Source organism: Vidua macroura, chromosome 8, assembly GCF_024509145.1.
Source record: "Vidua macroura isolate BioBank_ID:100142 chromosome 8, ASM2450914v1, whole genome shotgun sequence".
NCBI lineage: Eukaryota > Metazoa > Chordata > Aves > Passeriformes > Viduidae > Vidua > Vidua macroura.
Genome location: NC_071578.1, coordinates 1,073,764 through 1,094,222, shown reverse-complemented (window position 1 = coordinate 1,094,222; position 20,459 = coordinate 1,073,764). Strand labels below are relative to the sequence as shown.

General features: G+C 52.1%; 1 long non-coding RNA gene across 1 annotated transcript; it reads right to left on the bottom strand.

Annotated features, from left to right (window-relative positions):
• Positions 1–640: 640 nt before the first annotated feature.
• LOC128811098 (uncharacterized) lies at positions 641–19,948 on the bottom strand. Its single transcript, XR_008438228.1, has 3 exons — positions 19,908–19,948; positions 2,820–2,929; positions 641–1,498 (listed from the first exon to the last, which is right to left on the bottom strand). It is a non-coding gene; the product is annotated as an uncharacterized LOC128811098 (long non-coding RNA).
• Positions 19,949–20,459: the final 511 nt, after the last annotated feature.

Genomic DNA, 20,459 nt, shown 5'->3' with positions numbered 1-20,459 from the left:
CAGAGGCTGAGGATTTGCACAGAGCTGAGGAATCCACGGGAAAAGCCTGCTCTGAGACTGGGTGGAATCCCAGAATCATGGATGGTTTGGGCAGGAAGGGACCTGAAAGTTCATCCCATGGCAGGGACACCTCCCACTGTCCCAGGTGCTCCAGCCCCAGTGTCCAGCCTGGCCTTGGGCACTGCCAGGGATCCAGGGGCAGCCACAGCTGCTCTGGGAATTCCAGCCCAGCCCCTCCCCAGCCTCACAACCAACATTCCCTCCCAATATCCCATCCTATGGATGGGGAAAGGGGCTCTTGAATGGAGAAGCGAGATTTGAACCCCGCCCTGGTGCCAATGCAGCTCCTTCCTCATTCCCAAAATTTCTCCTGCTTAAAAACCCCGTAATCTAAAATCAGCACTCTTTGGGTTGAGCTGAATGGGAATTTTCCAGTTAAGATGAAAAAAAAAAAAATTAAATCAAATAAATGATGTTAAAAGAGGAATTTTGTCTTCCCAAATCACTGGGAAGCCACTGCAGAACTTGAATTTCTCTAGCAGGAGAATGGGTTAATCTTAAAATGATGCTGCTCCACTACAAAACATGACCAGAAAAATGTTTATTTGTATCAGTATAAATAAGGAAGGACACAGGGAAGGGCAGTTCCTGAGCAGGCTGGACACAGCAGAGGTGGGGGATGAGTTGTGGGTCAGCACTGCCCAAATCCTTCATCATCCTGTGCCTGTCATCAGCCTTTGATTGCTGAATGAGCCAGAAAACCTAAACTGGGGATAAAATAACCACTGACCTGGGTGACAAATATCTGTTATTCCTCCTGATGGAACATCTTTACAGCTGTCAGACAGCTGGGGAAAGCTGTTGTTCCACGGATGGAGCAGATTTTAGGGCCATATTTCACATTCTATTCTCTCTTTTTGCTGTTGTGAACTCCATTGTCTTTTTTCTGTGCGTTATAAAATCCTGATGAGCTCAACCCCCGCCACTTGTGCTACTCCCAAACATTTCTCCTTCTCCCTGCTTGTTCCTCATCCAGGACTGGAGTTATCTTGCTTAAGTGAAGATTTAGGTGTGAAATGGAAGGGGGATTTTCACATCTTTAATAAATAAAATCATTTCTCGGCTAAGAGCTCGCCAGGCATTGATTTACAGAGTGATTTCTCTTCACTCTCTGTTTTTTATCCTCTTTTCCAAGCAAACAAAGCAACAGAGAGCTCCAGAGTGAAAATGCCATGAGGAATCACAAATCAAGACTGCTCACTTGAACCGAGCCTAAAGTGAAGCTTCAAAAGGCCTGGAGGGGAGTGCACATTACAAAGGAATCCCACCAGATCTGGGCATTCAAAGGAGAGTTTTTCCCCTGCTGGTGCCTGACATCCAGTGTGCAGTGCTGGAGGAGAGCCCAGAAGTTTTCCAGTTAAATTATTCCTAAGTTTGTGCAGGGTGGGTTTAGTCCCGGCCTCCAAGAGGTGCCAGCTTGCCTTGGTGAGTTTTCCTCCTGCAAGTAAATATCAAAGGGTTGTCATTTATCACGGAATGGTTGGGCTGGGAGGGATCCTAAAGCTCATCCCTGTCCCAGGGGCAGGGACACCTCCCACTGTCCCAGCCCCAGTGTCCAGCCTGGCCCTGGGCACTGCCAGGGATCCAGGGGCAGCCCCAGCTGCTCTGGGAATTCCAGCCCAGCCCCTGCCCACCCTGCCACGGAACAATTCCCTCCTAAAACCCAATCTAAAGCTTTTCTCTGCCAGTTTAAAGCCTTCCCCCCTTGTCCTCTCCTGACTCCTTCCACCAGACCAGGCTTTCCCAAACCCACCGAACTGGCCTTGAGTTGTGGCACTGCCAAACATGAAACCGTGCTTCCTCTTCTTCTTTTTCCTTTCCAGTGAAAAAAACAACCCCATTTCCTTCTCTTTCTGCTTTTCCTGCTGGTTTGCTGCCCGTGCCCCGGAGTGCTCCGAGAGATTTCCCTCCTGGAGAAGGACCCTGGGCTGGAGGGAGCCCCTCACCCCACAGGGAACGGCTCCCAGGGCATTTTCTCCTCATCCCTCGCTGGGAGAACATTCCCAGGGCTGATTTCCACAGCCCTGAGCACAGCCTGGCCCCGGGGCTGCCCTGGAGCCATCCCAGTGCAAAGGATAACTTGGGATTGTGCCCGACAGAGCTGAGATTGCTGAGGGAAAACATCCCCACAGCAGCCCTGGGAACAGGGAGTGTCCCAGAGCTGCCCAGCCAGGAGAGCCAGCACTGAGAGAATGGAGAATAGAGACAATAATCCTTTCAGGATTTTTCTCCCTGTTTTTGGAGGAAGCTGCCTGCTTGGTTTGTTTTTTCCAGCACCCTTGCAGTGGTTGAGCTGCAGGAGGCAACTTTGCCCTTCTGCAGGGGTACAGGTGGGCAAAGGGAGGGACCACGCTGCTCCTTGAGCTCAGAATCCAGGACTGACCACCCAACAGAGGGGGGAGGCTCTCATTTAACCTGGAGGACAAATCAGTGGAATTCTCTGTTGGACAGAGTGAAAAAGGGAAGAGAAAATGTAAAAACAAAAGAGGAGGGAGCAGGTGCTGGTCACAGGCCTGGATTTGGGTGAGGAACTTTGGAGGCAAGCAGGAGGTGTCACCTCAGGTAAGGAGCAGAGGTGCACTCAGGGATCCTTGAGGGTCCCTTCCAACTTGAGGGATCCCAGGATTCCATCAGCTTCACTCACAGGAATTAATTCATCATTCTCTTGGAAAGTTCTCCCGTCCCAATGATGTGTCTCAGGATGTCTTTAGGAAGTTTAATGTCTGCGTTTAAGAACACAAGAAAAAATCTTTCAATACCGAAAAATTTGGGTGTATCCATCCTTTATTCCCATTCCTGCAAAATTCCTGTCAGCTTCTGACGTCATTCCTTCGAAATTCAAAGTGCCTGATTGTTATTGAAATGGATTCTGAAACAAAACCCACAAGATGAGTTTGGGGTGTTGCTCACACACAGGCTCCTTCTAAAGATTTAAATATGATGAAGATGTGCTTTAAACCTCTGCAGGTTTAAATCTGTGCTTTCAATCTATTCAGGAGCAGTTTAGGAGTTGGAGAATGAATTCCATTTGCAGCCAGAGCCTTGGCTTTGCCCCCAGAGCACCTGAGTCACCAGCGAGCAGAGGCTGACAGAAACCAGGGAGTTTCTTTGCTCTGCCCTAGAATCATAAAGTTAGCAAAAGAAAACAAAAAGCAGACCAGAAAAGCAGCTGGGAACAAAAGTGCTGCTGCAAAGGGGGTGAAATCCAGCAAAGAACTTCAGTTTATGGTTTTAATATTTATTATTATTAAAATATTTAATAATAATATTATTATTTTAATATTTAATATTGTTTAATTTCGAGGGTGGCATTGGATTTGAGGGTGTTCTGTGCCTGTGGGAGGGGGACTGGGGCAGGCTGGGTGTGGGGCTGGGGTCCCCATCCTGGTGGGGCTTGGCTTGGCCAGAAATCTGCTGGGAATCCTGCACAGAACCCTGGAATCCTGGACTGGGTTGGGCTGGGAGGGACCCCAAATCCCAGCCAGTGCCAGCCCTGCCATGGCAGGGACACCTCCCACTGTCCCAGGTGCTCCAGCCCCAGTGTCCAGCCTGGCCTTGGGCACTGCCAGGGATCCAGGGGCAGCCACAGCTGCTCTGGGAATTCCATCCCTGCCAGGGAACAATTCCCAATTCCCAATCTCCCACCCAGCCCTGCCCTCTGGCACTGGGAGCCATTCCCTGTGCCCTGTCCCTCATCCCTTGTCCCCAGTCCCTCTCCAGCTCTCCTGGAGCCCCTTCAGGCCCTGGCAGAGCTCTGAGCTCTCCCTGGAGCTGCTCCTCTCCAGGTGAGCCCCCCCAGGTGTGCCAGGCTGCTCCTGCCTTTGGCTTTTCCCGTTCCTCAGCTGCAGCCCCCCAGCTCCAGCAGCCCTGCAGGAGGGGCACACCCAGCACATCCTCCCCAGCCTGGGGTCCCACCCCAGGGCCAGAGAGTCTCTCCTCAGCAGGAGCAGCTCTGTAAACTGGGCAGGGATCAGCGCCCAGGCCAGCACTTCCTCAGGCAGCTCCTGCCTGCCTCCCACAGCCCCTGAGCTGCCTCCAGGGCTGGGATGGGAGCTCAAGGGTGTCAGCACCTGGATCAGAGTGCTGCAAACACCATCAGGGCTGGAGAGCCACAGCCTCTGAGAGAGCTCCCCGAGCACCCCGGGCAGGGAACTCGGCCAGTTAAATCAGGGAAGTTCCACAAGGCTTAGCAAAGCTGGATTATGGCACGGGGATGTGGCATCTGCTGCTCAGAGGCTGCTGGGAAAACAGCTAAAGGGCTTTTCTGGGGTTTTTCTCTTTGCTTTGCTTGTTTATTGTGTGTGTTTGTGCTTCAGAGCCTTTTGAACTGCCAGCAAAACAGGCTGACCACAGAGAAAAATGCAGAATGATCCAGAAGCTGAAGGGGGGGGAGATTTAGACGGGATTTTGGGAAGGAACTGTTCCCTGGGAGGGTGGGGATGGAATTCCCAGAGCAGCTGGGGCTGCCCCTGGATCCCTGGCAGTGCCCAAGGCCAGGCTGGAGAACCTGGGACAGTGGGAGGTGTCCCTGCCATGGCAGGGGTGGCACTGGCTGGGATTTGGGGTCCCTCCCAACCCAAAGCATTTGGGATTCTGTGAAAATCTCTCCCATCCATTCTGGTGAGCCCGAGCTCTCCACACCACTGTGATTAAACACATTTCCTCATTCCCGTGGGATTTCAATGGGCTTCACTCCTTCCACTCCAGGGGTGCCTGGAAATATTCCTGGTGCTGATTTGCACAAAGAAGCAAAGCTAAAGCACCGCTGGGTTGTGTCTGGAGGGAAGCTCTCCCTCCCTGGACCCTGAAGCTGATGCCAATGTCTCACTTCAGTGGGAATGACCCTGGTTCCTCCCTCCTGAAGCTTCAGCCTCTCACAGCTCAGAGTTTGGGGCTGCAGGAAGGAAAAATGTCATTTAATCCATCAGTGAGAGCCAAATGGAGCACGAGCAGAGCCATAAATAGAGATATTTCTTGCCCCCTGAGCTGCCTGGGTGTGTTATGGTGACTCCCTGCTGGTTCCTTCTGCATGTTCCCAATCCTGGCCTGGGATTTGGTGGCTGTTCCAGGGAACTTTTCATCAGAATCAGGTGTGAGATACCTGACACTGCTCCAGCAGGAGCAGGAACACACTGCCCTGGGCACTTGCAGCTGCAGAAAGGCAGCCTTGTAAAATGTTCTCCTCTTCATCTCCCCAGGAATAATTCACATTTCAGGTGTTCTTTTGGCTCTGGAATCTTTGGGCTTTTTTGGCTTTTTTGGCTATTTGAAGGGCGGGGGTTGCATTGGCAGCTCAGTTTGTTTCATGAAGGAACAGTGCTCCAGCAAAGCACGTGTCCTAAAGACCCTTAATAATTCCTTTTGTAGCTGTCAGAGCCTGCCAGGCCCGTGGTGGCCAGACAAAGAGCTCATTCCTCTCCTGGAAGGCTCTTTAGGAAGTCGTTCTGATGGCTTATCCAGCACAGTGCTGCTGTTACTGAGGGTGATGCTTCATCCTTCGCTCAGCGAGGCTTCCTGGAAAGCAAAAGAAATGAACTGCTCAAGGTGTGGGGTTTTTTTTGGTTTTTGTTTTCTTTTTTTTCAGAGAAAAATAAAACAACAGCGGCAGAAAAAGCATAAAAACAACTCAAAGGTTGTGTGTAGCTGCCTCAGAAGAGACAGAGGCTCGTCCCAAACATTTGTGTGCATCAGCTGTGGCACAGTTTGACTCCGGGATCCAGGCAGGATGAAGGGTGGGTGAGGCCAGCCCGGCCCTGCAGGAAAAGGGGAAGAGGAGAAGTGGATTGTGTCTCCAGAGCTGTGGGCTCGCTTTGTGGCTCCTGTTCTGCCCTGAGGGAGAGAGCGGATGGCTGGGAAAGGCAAGAGGAGGTTGGAGGGCTCCCTCCAAGGCTTGGCAGCGCTGTCTGGGAGGATTTGTGAGGAATTCATTCCTGTGGGAACGAGGAGCAAGGCAGATTGACCCCCTTGGCACTGCCCGTGCCCTTGAGGAGGGCACTGCCAGGGCAGGCAGGGCAGGATGGGGCTGATGTTCCCTTTAAGCAGGTTTGTGTCTGCCAGAAAGCAGGGAGTGAGCCACTGCTGCCCTGACAAGTCCAATAAATGTAAAATATCAGTTCCCTCTCCTTTGGGCAGACACTCAGAGACTGCCTTCAGCCAAACCAGAGCGGGAATGGCTCCTCAAAGAGACACAAGGTATTAAACCTCTTTGCTGAGTGCCAAAGGCTTCGTGATGGCTGTGACTGCACTTCAAGGGCTCCTGGAGTGCCACTCCTGCCCCTGATCCTGGGAATGCAGCCCTGTGTGTGGAGAGCCCCGGGTTTACCCAGGGACTGCTGGGGTTTGGCCAGGGGGAATTCACTGGGGGGGGAAACCCCTGCAGCTGTGTCCAGCTGTGTCCAGCTGTGTCCAGCTGTGTCCACCCCTGCAGCCTGTCCAGCTGTTTCCACCCCTGAAGCTGTGTCCAGCTGTGTCCAGCCTGTCCATCTGTGTCCCCCCCTGCAGCTGTGTCCAGCTGTGTCCAGCCTGTCCAGCTGTGTCCCCCCCTGCAGCTGTGTCCAGCTGTGTCCAGCCTGTCCAGCTGTGTCCCCCCCTGAAGCCTGTCCAGCTGTGTCCCCCCCTGCAGCTGTGTCCAGCTGTGTCCAGCCTGTCCAGCTGTGTCCCCCCTGCAGCCTGTCCAGCTGTTTCCACCCCTGCAGCCTGTCCAGCTGTTTCCACCCCTGCAGCCTGCCCAGCTGTGTCCAGCCTGTCCAGCTGTTTCCACCCCCGCAGCCTGTCCAGCCTGTCCATCTGTGTCCACCCCTGCAGCTGTGTCCAGCTGTGTCCAGCCTGTCCAGCTGTTTCCACCCCTGCAGCCTGTCCAGCTGTGTCCAGCTGTGTCCCCCCCTGCAGCCTGTCCAGCTGTTTCCACCCCTGCAGCCTGTCCAGCTGTGTCCAGCTGTGTCCCCCCGTGTCCCCCCCTGCAGCCTGTCCAGCTGTTCCCACCCCTGCAGCCTGTCCAGCTGTGTCCCCCCCTGCAGCTGTGTCCAGCTGTGTCCAGCCTGTCCAGCTGTATCCCCCCCTGCAGCTGTGTCCAGCTGTGTCCCCCCTGCAGCCTGCCCAGCTGTGTCCAGCCTGTCCAGCTGTTTCCACCCCTGCAGCCTGTCCAGCTGTGTCCAGCTGTGTCCAGCTGTGTCCCCCCCTGCAGCCTGTCCAGCCCACGAGGTGTTCCTGTGTTGTTCCGGGTGCTGTGGGGTCCTGCTGCTGGGGCAGGAGCAGGTAAAACAGGGAACAAGTGAGGAGAGGTGATCCAGGGGGATGCTCTGCTGGGAACATCCCTGAGCAGAGCCCAGCAGCTCTGGGCACCCGTGGCCAGCCAGCTCTGGAATTTTTTTGGCCTCGCTGTCCCCATTTGTGCACGTCCCCCTCATCCCTGCTGCCCTCCCTGCAGCCGTGTCCAGCCCATGTGTGCATATTCTCAGCTCAGTCAGAGAGAAAGAGAAAGGTTTTCTAACCAGGCAAGAGCCTGGGAAACAGCTGGGAAAGAATGTAAATAATTCTCTAATCTATTGTTATTCACATTGTTTATAGATATGTTCTGCCACTGTGCGTCATTCACTGCACACCAATGGTGTGGGATGTTTTTACCCTAAGACCAATGAAATTTGTCCACGTGATGTTCTCTATATATAGAGCAGTACATTTGAAATAAAGAGAGAGCTCATTTTCTTTGCCTTCTGATCTGGAGTTCTCTGTTCCCGTCCTGCTCAACAGCATCACCCATGAGGTGTGCTCACCTCCCTCCTGCTCCCAGGGCAGCGAGCTCCAGCAAAGAGCTGATGTGAGCCTTTGGGGGAATCAGTTTGATCATTCTGGGGGGAATTTTGCTGCTCCCTCCCAGCTCTCCAGCTGGCTCAGTGGCAGGTCAACCTCCTGCTGCATCCCTGCACTGCTGGCTGCTCTCCTGCTGGTTTTCCCAGTTTTTACAGAGATGGGCTAACTGAGAGGCATTTAAAAAGATTTTATTCCATTAGCAGTCCCGACGACTAGTGAGACACAAGAGGTGTAAAACCCAGCACCGTTCCATCAGAAGCCAAACCTATTTCCTGCTTACAACACCTAAGAAATGGTTTTCAGCCTCTCAGCATCTCAGTGTTTGCACATAGATGGACAAGACTGTGTGACCTTTCTATCAAGTTTTGAACATTCTTCACAAATCCATTTCTCACGCTCTCCCAGCTCCCAGCCCCGCCTGGAAGTGGCTCCAAAGAACTCCTGGATCCCTCAGGTGATGTCTGTGGGCTTTGCTCTCTGCTTGGCCACTTCAATACCCTCCAGGAAAATCTTATTTCTACCCTGCTCGACAAAACTCCTTTGGACCCTGAGATCCCCCTGGCATGCAGGAGAGAAGAGCTTGTCCATGGCAGGTTAAACCCTTCCTCTGCTGCCTCAAAAGTTAAGAGAAGGGATTGGAAAGGGATGTTTGAGAATATTCCCTGGGTTACAAGGGCAGACAACGCTTGTACCAGGTTCTCTTGGTTTTAGTAAGGATGGAAGATGAATCAAAAATCACACAAGAGCATAGCTGAGTCTCACGGTGGGGTGTTAGAGCAGCTCATGATGAAATCCACAGACACATTGATTTTATCTAGCTGGGTAATTTCTCTTTTTAGAGCCACTTTTTAAAGAGGGAGAGTTATTCTGCCCAGCTCAAGGTGCAGGGAGCCCACAGCTCACCTGGGCTGCAAATAAAAGCTGGAGAAAATCATGGAAAACCAGCCTGCTTTGGGTGGAAGGGACCTCAAAGCTGCTGCCTGTCATGGACAGGGGCACCTCCCACTGTCCAGGCTGCTCCAGTCTGGCCTTGGGCAATGCCAGGGATCCAGGGGCAGCCACAGCTGCTCTGGGCACCCTGTGCCAGGGCCTGCCCACGCTGCCAGAGAAAAATTCCTGCCCAAAATCCCATCTAAACCCTTCCTCTTCCAGCTTAAAACCATTCCCTTGTCCCACTGGGCCAGGACATGCTCTGTTAGTGCAGCTGTGTTTGGGATTTGTTGTAATTTATGCTAATCCTTCTCCAGGATGATGTTTCTGGACAAGCAGAATTGGTTCTCATGTTTTATGGGAATGTTTTCCCCACTCCAGCGTTGCTGTACATGAAGATCAGTTCTGTAATGAATTGTGCTGTGGAATTTGCTCTGTTGATCCAGCAAGCCTTGGGAATGTGGAGGTGGGCACAGATGTCTTGGTTTGAACAGACAGGTGACTGCTAAGGAAGGCAGGAGCCTCCCCTGAAATGGAAAATGCAAACCCGCTCCCTGCAAATTGTTATAATTTTGAAATTAAGGGGCTCTCAGGCAAAGATACAGGAGTAGGAATAACAGTTCTTCACTGGGAAAAAAATAAAAATAGAATAAAAATGCAGCAACACAAAACAACCCTGCCAGAGTCAGAGCCTGCCCTGGCAGGCTGTGGGTCAGGCTGGTGGCAGCAGTGCCATTCCATGGGGGCTCAGCCCTCCTGCAGTGCCAGCTGTGCTTCTGCTGGAGCAGGATCCTGGACAAGGCTGGAGTTTTCCTCTGGAGCTCCAGGGCTCCTGGAGATGGGCCTGGGCTCCCTCTGGGAATGCAGTGGGGAAGAAAGCTGCTCCTCTGGGAATGCAGTGGGGCAGAAAGCTGCTCCTCTGGGAATGCAGTGGGGCAGAAAGCTGCTCCTCTGGGAATGCAGTGGGGCAGAAAGCTGCTCCTCTGGGAATGCAGTGGGCAAAGGCTGCTGTGGTGTCCCAGAACCTCAGATTGTATCCAGGTAGGAATGCTTGGCTCCTCCCCTGGGCAGAGCCTCTCCCCGTGGGATGATGGAATTTTCTCAGCCACTCAGGGACACTCACTGGCCATGGACAGAAGATAATTAATAATTAATGGCCCATTAACAGCAGAGATCTCCTGGAGGGAGGATTGGCTGTGGGAGAGATGAAGAAAAAACTGCCCAATGAACAGAGAAAACTGCCCCAGCTCTGCCAGAGGGGGACAGAACACACAGCCCCAGGCACACCTGACCTGGATAGAACACATCCCAAACACACTTAACCTGGATAGAACACACACAAACACACCTGACCTGGATAGAACCCAGGCACACCTAACCTGGATAGAACTCACACACAAACACACCTGACCTGGATAGAACACACAAGCACACCTAACCTGGATAGAACACATCCCAAACACACCCAACCTGGATAGAACACCCAAACAGACCTAACCTGGATAGAACACACAAACACACCTGACCTGGATAGAACACATCCCAAACACACCCAACCTGGATAGAACACATCCCAAACACACCCAACCTGGATAGAACACATCCCAAACACACCCAACCTGGATAGAACACACCTAACCTGGATAGAACACACACCCCCAGACACACCTAACCCCAGAACACGGAGTTCCTTTGCTGTTCAGGAGCTCTGGGGTCCTGCTGCTGGGGCAGGACCTGCTGAAACAAGTGAGGGGAGGTGATCCAGAGGGGATGCTCTGCTGGGAACAGCCCTGAGCAGAGCCCAGCAGCTCTGGGCACGTGTGGCCAGCCAGCTCTGGAATTTTTTGGCCGTGCTGTCCCCATCTGTGCGTGTGCCCCTCATCCCTGTTCCCTCTGGAAGCGGATCTGTTGCCGTGGAGACAGGGAAAAGTTCCCCGGGGCGGGAAGGAGGCAGCGGGGATGGGGTGTGGGAGCAAATTGCTTTGTGGAGTGGCTGGAACTCGGTGCTGGCTGGTGGATAAACAGGAATTCTGTGTGAGGGTGATGGATTTGCCTCTCTCCTGCCTTCCCCTGCAGATTTATGAGCACCTGAAGAAGAGAGAAACGAGCAGCCTTAATTGAAGACCTCAAAGGATGAGGAAATGGCCCTTCCAAATACTGCAGGTGGCACAGAAAGGGATGTTTGCTGCTGCTGGGCTGTTATTGACATCAGACGTGTTCACTGGAGTCCTGGAACGGGCTCAGCTCCTGCTGCTCCTGCTGGAGAAGGGCACAGCCCTGGCACCGGGACAGGGAAACGGGGATGAGGGGTCCTAGAGGGGGGTGAGGGGTCCCAAAAGGGTGTGAGGGGTCCCCAAAGGCTGTCAGGGGTCCCAGAGGGGGGTGAAGGGTCCCAAAAAGGTGTGAGGGGTCCCAAAAGGGTGTGAGAGATCCCAGAGGGGTGTGAGGGGTCCCAAAAGGCTGTCAGGGGTCCCAAAAGGGTGTGAGGGGTCCCAGAGGGGGGTGAGGGGTCCCAAAAGGATGTGAGGGGTCCCAAAAGGCTGTCAGGGGTCCCAAAAGGGTGTGAGAGATCCCAGAGTGGTGTCAGGCGTCCCAAAAGGGTGTGAGGGGTCCCAGAGGGGTGTGAGGAATCCCAGAGGGGTGTGAGGGGTCCCAGAGGGGGGTGAGGGGTCCCAAAAGGCTGTCAGGGGTCCCAAAAGGGTGTGAGGGGTCCCAGAGGGGTGTGACGAGTCCCAAAAGGGTGTGAGGGGTCCCAAGAGGGTGTGAGAGATGCCAGTGTGGTGTGAGGGGTCCCAAAAGAGTGTGAGGAGTCCCAGAGGGGTGTGAGGGGTTCCATCAGAACATAAAACTGCATTTTGATTTCGGAGTCAGCTTCGCCTCCCGGGTTTCTGTCCATGTAAGTGATAAATTCAAGGGATCAGGCTGACACAAGCATTTCTGTGCCATTATTAAATTGAATTTCAATTTTAATTACAGCAGCTCCAAAGCAGGTGTAATAATATTAAAGAAAAATCACTATCTTTTAGCTCAAAGGAAAAGTGTTGCCTCAGCCCAGCCCCTTGGATTTCCTGTGGTTCTCCATCCCAGAACTCAGGGCTGTTTTATTTTGTGGGTTTTTTGCCTTTGAAGGGTGGGATCTCCCTGTGCAGCTGCTTTGGGGCTGGATGGGGAGGGAGGACAGGGCTGAGGAGCTGTGCCTGGAGCTGTTCCACGTGTCAGCACTGCTGGGTGGGATCACTTTATTTACATTTTATTTTACAGGGCTGCTGGCTGCACCTGCACAGCCTCTGCTTGGCAGGGCATTTCTAAGGCAGGCTGGTTGTGGAGTTCCAGGAGCAGAGCTGACTGGGAGAGGCACTTTGGGATGTTTGATGGCTCAGAGATGTGAGCTCTTGGAATTCCCCACTGCAACTGCTGAATGAGCCAAAATCCAGCCCGGCCTTGGGCACTGCCAGGGATCCAGGGGCAGCCACAGCTGCTCTGGGAATTCACCCTGTGCCAGGGCTGCCCACCCTGCCAGGGAACAATTCCCAATTCCCAATCTCCCACCCATCCCTGCCCTCTGGCAGTGGGAGCCATTCCCTGGGTCCTGTCCCTCCATCCCTTGTCCCCAGTCCCTGTCTCTTGGGGTCTGGGTGTCGAGGTGACCCCAAGAGTGTAAAATTCCTCATTTCCCAGCCCCGCAGCCAAAGGAGGAGTCTGAATGTGCAGGGCCGGCTTCTCAAGGGTGTTTATTTTCCCTGATCTAGAACATTCTCTCTCTGCCCTGCTGAGCTCTGTCCAGCAGCTCGGCCATGGCATTCTGTCTGCCCTCAGGGCAGTGTTCACATTTTATACCAAAAACTCCGTGTGCCGTGGTTACAATAACGTGCCAATGTCTGCCATTGGTGTTGGACAGTGTGTCTGTGCCTGAAACCAACAGAAAAGTGTCACCAGCACAGCGAGACATGGAGGGCAAGGAGAAGGAGAAGGAGGTCAGGACACGCCCAAATCCCTCCATCTTGTCCCCTTGAACCCCATTCTAAAACCCCCAAAATTCTACTTTTCCACCCTGTGTTAATTCAACTACCACACTGCTCAAACCCTTGTGGCTGTAATTCCTCACACAGAGTTGGCAGTTTTTCCCACAGGCTGAAATGGAAGCCACAGGTGTTTTTGACTTTGTGCCAGGGTCTCTGAGCCCCCTGCCAGGGTCTGGAGCCAGCCAGGGCAGCCACAGGGGTGTCCTGGGTTCCCACACCTCTCCAGCTCTCCTGGAGCCCCTTCAGGCCCTGGCAGAGCTCTGAGCTCTCCCTGGAGCTGCTCCTCTCCAGGTGAGCCCCACCAGGAGTGCCAGCCTGGCTCCAGGGCAGATTCCCATCCCTCTGGGCATCTCTGTGCCTCTGCCATTGCAGTGCTTCCCAGACTCTGAGGTACTGGCATCCTGAGGTGCTGCAGGGGCTCGGAGCAGAGCCTTCCCCCTCTGGCTACGATGGTTTCCATCAGGAGCAAACCCTTCTGCAGGAATGGAGCAGCAGCAGATGATGGATGGAGCCTCTCCCTGCTCAAACTTCACCTCCCAGGATGTGTGGCTGCAGAGAATTCCAGGCACTTCCACATCAAGGTAAGAGAAAAATAATACAATAATAACAAAAACAAAACAAAACAAAAAAAACCATCCCAATCTCCTTTCTAACCCAGCCCCGAGTAACCAGGGAACACTAAAGCTAAAATGACTTTTTGCCAATAATTGTCTTTGGGTTCTTTAGAGCAATATCATCAAAGCTCTGTAGACTTAATACCGCTGGTTATGGGATTTGGAGCTCAGCTAAATGCAAAACTTAATTCTGTGTTCAGTTGTTTAAAATTTAAAATCAAAACTTGAGTGTGTCATAAAAAATCAAGCTGCTTCTCCTGCTTATTAGGGGAGGAAAGAGTCAGCCTAATTCCATAGAATTCACAGGCACTGAGCCTACACTGGCGTTTATTAGAGGGAAAATGTTCCTTTAATGCAGAAACCAGGAAAAGGCTGGAACACCAAGCAAATTATGCAGATTCAATTGTGTAACAAAAGGGTTTGAATTTACATTCGATGAAAATTTCCACTTTGTCCCTTCCAGGCTCTGCCTGTGAAGGTTACTGGGCTTGTGCAGTGCCAGGGAATGTCAGAGGCACTTCCCTTCCCTCTCCTGGGCAGAAATCTGAGAATTCTGCACAGAACCACAGAATCATGGATGGGTTTGGGTTGGAAGGACCCCAAATCCCAGCCAGTGTCACCCCTGCCATGGCAGGGACACCTCCCACTGTCCCAGGTGTTCCAGCCCCAGTGTCCAGCTTGGTCTTGGGCACTGCCAGGGATCCAGGGGCAGCCACAGCTGCTCTGGGAATTCCATCCCAGCCTCTCCCCACCCTCCCAGGGAACAATTCCTTCCCAAAATCCCATCTAAATCTCCCCACTGCCAGCTTAAAGCCATTCCCTGTGTCCTGTCCCTCCATTCCTTGTCCCCAGTCCCTCTCCAGCTCTCCTGGAGCCCCTTTAGGCCCTGCAAGCCTTTTTTGTGGTCTGGAATATTAAATACCAAATTTAATAGAAGTTCCCTTAACAAAATCACTGAACCTTGAAAATTCTCTCTCTACATTTAATGCACTAAAATAGCACTGAAACTTCTCAAGAAACTTCCAGAGATTTCCATGAAAATATTCATAAAGGATTGAAGGAAGCATTTTTAAAAGTGCCCATAATTCCAGGAATAGGCCAGTAATAAGAACATCCTCCTGACAGCATCGTGCAGGAGAAAAAAATGACTTATATTTATCGTCTGATTGTGTTTCAAACAAGGCATTAAAACAGCTCAGAACTGCAAATAAAGTCTAAGAAAAGCATGAGAGTAAACTTCACTCACCTAAGGAAAGCCCCATTAAAAATGCAGTTTCTAAACTTTAAACCATGGGCAGAATACTCCCATTTTTGTACCACTCCATAAAACCAAGGCTGGGATATTTCACTCCTGGCTGGAGAAAGCCTCCCTGAAATCCTAATGAAGTGCTCATAAAACATTCATGGCAAATGTGCAGAGGAGTGAAAAGGGCAGGAATTGCAGATTGGAGTGGAAACGTCTCTTCTCTGGGAGAACAAAGATCCCATTTGGCTGCTTGGGATTGTCTCCGAGTCCCAGAGAGCTCTGGCCCTTTTCTGCAATATTTTACATTGCATGGGGCTGGGAGAGCCTGGGACAGGGACAGGTGTCCCTGCCCGTGACACTGGGGGGGCTTTAAGCCCCTTCCCACCCAACCCCTTCCAGGATTTGCTGCTGCCGTGGTGTTCAGCCCACGGGGGGATGTTGGTGCTGGTTCCTGCTGGGATCACAGAGCCCAGCTCAGCTCAGCTCAGCTCATCACCCCTTCTGTGGCAGCACATTTCTCTCTCTCTCAGGATTCTTTTCATAGAGGAGCACAGAGAGAAAGAAAGAGAAAACCATTTCTATTTCTGCTCCTTGTTTTCCCCATGTGGAATGTGCTTGGAGAATTGTTTCCCTGGGGGGATTACTTGGCTGGATTCTGGTGAGGATTGTTTGGGGCTGGTGGCCAATCCAATCCAATCCAACCCAATCCAATCCAATCCAATCCAATCCAATCCAATCCAATCCAATCCAATCCAATCCAACCCACCTGTGGCTGCACTCTCAGAGAGGGGCACGAGTTGGGAGTGAGTTAGAGATGGGAGTTAGAACAAGTAGGTTTGTAGCTTTAGTATCTCCTTTAAATAGTATATTAATGAATTCTAGCATCGTTCTAATAAAGAAATCATTCAGCCTTCTGAGCTGGAGTCACACACCAGCATTTCTTCCCCCTGGGTTCACCTGCATTCACAATACCCTTCCCCTTTAATTACTGAAGGAATGCTGGAAAACCAGGAAGGGACCCTGGGAAGCTTTCCCAGTTCAGTTTCAAGTCTGCTGCTCTGCTCTGTGCAGCTCAATTCCAGTGGCACTGAGAGGAGAATTTGGGATTTTCTCACGGAGTTAAACGGGCACAGTGGGAAAAGTCCCCGAATGCAGCACCCCCAGCCCCTGCATAAAGGTCAGGGAATGACTTCCTTTTCTGCCAGGTTTGCTTCTGTCTCCCTCAGCCCATGGAAATCCCAGAGCCTGTGTTAACCCTCTGAACATGGCCTTGGAATAATCAGCTCTGTGGGAAGAGTGGTGGCGAATTCCCTGGCTGCAGTTCCTGGCTTTGCTGGATGTGGAAGCTCCCCTGGATTTCTGTTGGCACCAGCTGAGCAGACCTGCGCTGGGCACACAAGGAATAGTGAGAGTTTTTAACCTTGAAACTGATCCTAAAGCTGAGCCTAAAGTACCTGCACAAATCCCTGCCTGCAGTTTAAAATGTCCTTGGGAAGAGCAGTGATAATCCTGACACTTTCTCCTTGCAAATTTAAAGATTCACCCTTTCTCCTTAAAATTCCCCTGGGATTCCTGGGTGTGGAGGTGTTTGGGATTTTACTGGTTCCTGTTTTCAGCAGTTTTTTCCCATGTAAATGTTGGATTTACAGGCTCCTGTCAGACTCAGCGTAAAGGGAATCATAATCACGGGCTAACATTTTTCTGCTTTACAGCTTCAAGTAAATCTCTATTAGAGGCTGCAAGGAGTGAAATAACCTTTGGCATGGGGCACTTAGGAGGTGATGGAAAACTCTCCTGGAGCTCCCTGGGGAGGGATCCAGGAGAGGCTCAGCCAGGCTCTTCTCTATCCCCAAACTCTCCCCGTGCACACCACGCTCGTCCATCACTTCCTTTAAATCCCTTTCTCTCTTTATGGACTCGCTGCTGCTTCATCCAAAAAAAAAAAAAAAAAAAAAAAGCTGGAGGAGAAAGAAACTGGGGAAATTCCTGAGGGAGAGGTAAAGCTGGATAATTGTCCTTTAGCATGAAGAGCACAAGGTAAATGCAGTTCCAGATGCCTGCCTTTAATAAACAGGGTTTATCCCAGAATTCCAGGTTTGGGACCTCAAATCCCACCCAGTGCCACCCCTGCCATGGCAGGGACACCTCCCACTGTCCCAGGTGCTCCAGCCCCAGTGTCCAGCCTGGCCTTGGGCACTGCCAGGGATCCAGGGGCAGCCACAGCTGTGCCAGGGCTGCCCACCCTGCCAGGGAACAATTCCCAATTCCCAATCTCCCATCCTTCCCTGCCCTCTGGCAGTGGGAGCCATTCCCTGTGTCCTGTCCCTCATCCCATGTCAATTGTCTCTCTCCACCTTTCCTGTGGCTCCTTCAGGCCCTGCAAGGCCTCAGTGAGGTCACCTTGAAACTCCTCCTCTCCAGGGTGAACAATCCCAATTGATTCCATGATTTTTGCTGTCAGACTGGTTTGAGAAACGTTAATTGGCGTGGAGTTTCTCTTCTGTGTTGCTTCATTAAAAGCCGGGCAGCCCCCAGGAGAGAAGCACTGTATTCCTGCCCTCAGCACTCCCAGCCCTTCCCCGTCCATCCAGTGCCACACTCTGAAGCATTTTAACAAAAGACTCGGCTTTGTTGTGCTGCTTTGTAGAACAACCATGGTCAACATCCCAATCAATGGGAAATGGATTTTGTGTTCTCTCCTGGCCTCTGTCTCATCCTTGGGATCTCTGCAGGCCCCACCTGCAGAGCTGGACCAGCACAGGAGGCACCTGGAGCTGCTGGGGAGAATCCAGAGGAGGCAGCAAATGGTCAGAGGATGGAGCAGCTCTGCTGGGAGAGCTGGGATTGCTCACCTGCACAGGAGAAGGGTGGGGTGACCTCAGGGTGGCCCCACAGGGCCTGAAGGAGCCACAGGAAGGATGGAGAGGGACTGGGGACAAGGGATGAGGGACAGGACACAGGGAATGGCTCCCAGTGCCAGAGGGCAGGGTTGGGTGGGAGATTGGGAATTGGGAATTGTTCCCTGGCAGGGATGGAATTGCCAGAGCAGCTGTGGCTGCCCCTGGATCCCTGGCAGTGCCCAAGGCCAGGCTGGACACTGGGGCTGGAGCACCTGGGACAGTGGGAGGTGTCCCTGCCATGGCAGGGCTGGCACTGGGTGGGATTTGGGGTCCCTCCAACCCAACCCATCCCTTCTGTGCCACATTCCCGGTGTCGGCCCTGAGCGTGAGCTGCAGTCACTGAAATTCCCAAGGCCTCCAGGACGCCCCTTGCAGTCAGTGGCTCATTCCTGTTGAAATCACCCGGTGGAGCATCCCCGTGCTGCTTCCCAGCTGCCAGCCCCGTTTGTGCCTGCCTGGCTGTGACAGTGACGAGGCTGGAAGTGACACTGGCAGGTGTTTGCTGCCTGGCAAAGCCCCAGCCTGGCTCCGTGCTCGGGCTTTGATTTGATTCCTGTTTCTCACAGGGCTGCCGTGGGTTGTGTGGCTCAGATGTTGTGTGGAAGGGTGGGAGGTTCCACCCTCAGGGAGCGGCCTTTCCTGGAAAAGGGGAATTGGGAGGGCAGGGAAGCAGCAAACACCCCAGGCAAAGCCGTGCCTGTGTGTCACCAGATTAACTTTAAGGCCCTGCTTGATTTTAGAGCTGCTCTCATTCCAGGGAGAGAGCAAAACTGGGATAAACAGAAATAAATGGCCCAGGATAACTGGAAACAGTCCTGGGCCTCATTTCCAGACACATTTCCTGATGGAAAATAAGGCAATTAGTGGGATATTGAACTTACCCCTCTTCTGAAGTTTTTCAATTCTGTGACGTTTCAGCCTGCTAAACCTTGTACCAGGTCTAACTCCAGGCTGTCCTGGGGAGCCTTTGGAGGTGGAGGGGACATCTGATGACCCACCCCACACACAGCCCCAGTTCCCCAAGGTGAGGAGAACGTTTGTAAAAGCTCCTCAGCCCAAACAAACTGCCACAGACATTGCCTGCTGTGCTCCTGGCTTGGTGCTGGCTGGGATGGAGGGATGAGATGGGAAGGAAGGAAGGAAGGAAGGATCCTGTGGGAGTCCAGCACATCCCTCTGGCTGCCCTGGCTGGCTCCAGACCCTGGCAGGGGGCTCACAGACCCTGGCACAAAGTCAAAAACACCTGTGGCTTTGATTTTAGCCCATGGAACAAACTGCCAACTCTGTGTGAGGAATTACAGCCACAAGGGTTTGAGCAGTGTGGTAGTTGAATTAACACAGGGTGGAAAAGTAGAATTTTGGGGGTTTTAGAATGGGGTTCAAGGGTACAAGATGGAGGGATTTGGGCGTGTCCTGACCTCCTTCTCCTTCTCCTTGCCCTCCATGTCTCGCTGTGCTGGTGACACTTTTCTGTTGGTTTAAGGCACAGACACACTGTCCAACACCAATGACAGACATTGGCACGTTATTGTAACCACGGCACACGGAGTTTTTGGTATAAAATGTGAACACTGCCCTGAGGGCAGACAGAATGCCATGGCCGAGCTGCTGGACAGAGCTCAGCAGGGCAGAGAGAGAATGTTCTAGATCAGGGAAAATAAACACCCTTGAGAGGCCGACCCTGCACATTCAGACTCCTCCTTTGGCTGCAGGGCTGGGAAATGAGGAATTTTACACTCTCGGGGTCATCCTCATGCTCGGACCCCGAGAGGATCCTCCTGCCCTCTGGGTTCAGGAGGAGCAGCCCCAGCTGTCCCCAGCTCCAGCATCAGGACACTTCTCAGCAGCTGATTAGGATTTCTGTGGGGTAAATGAAGTCAAAGGACACGGGGCATGGCTTCCCACTGGCAGAGGGTGGGGCAGGTGGGATATTGGGATGGAATTCCCAGAGCAGCTGTGGCTGCCCCTGGATCCCTGGCAGTGCCCAAGGCCAGGCTGGACACTGGGGCTGGAGCACCTGGGACAGTGGGAGGGGTCCTGGATGATCTTTAAGGTCCCTTCCCCCCCAAAGCTTCTGTGATCCGATGGATTTATGGATTTCTTTTAGGGTTTGTCCCACCCTTTCCCCCGCACTCCTCGTGCCACTGTCACAGGGGATGGTCCCTCCCTGCCACCTTTGGCCCCTCCAGGTGCTGCCAGCTCCCCGTGCCCTCCCAGCCCCAGTGCTGCCAGCTCCCAGGGGTTTCTCCATTTCCAAGGCTTCATGGAAAGAAAAGAAGAGAAGTCACCACAACTTGAGGGTCTTCCCTGGAAAAAAACTGCAAACCTTGGTTTTTATATCCAATATCTGGGGAACGTGTGTGTCATTCCCTTTGGGGGGGGGATGTTGTCCATTGGTCCTGCGGAATTTTCTGTGTAAGAGAACAAAGATACAACATGTGCTGCTAAAATCATTGGTTGCTTTACCATGGATTAAGTAGGGAAAAGTTAATTAATTTGAGTTAAAAGATTAATTTTTTGGGGGGAAAAAAAGTAATTTTTAATAAAGGAGTAAATACCAGTAAAAGCATTTTGTAGAATTTTTAATTTTACAAAATACTGAATAGTTTTTAATTTTTAATAAAATAGTAAATACCAGTAAAAGCATTTTGTAGAATTTTTAGTGTTACAAAATGCTGAACCCTAACCTAAAACAAATCCCCAAAAAATAAAGCTCCGAGTCCAAGTGGGGTTGGCTGAGTTAGGGAGCAATGGTCAGGAAGGTGACAGAATTCATTGCAAATTGCTCTGTAGGGAGTGAAGATAATGAAGGATTAATGGGATTTGCTTTTGTCTCTCTTTAAAGAGGGGGAAAAGGCTCCTTAAATCAGCCTGGGCT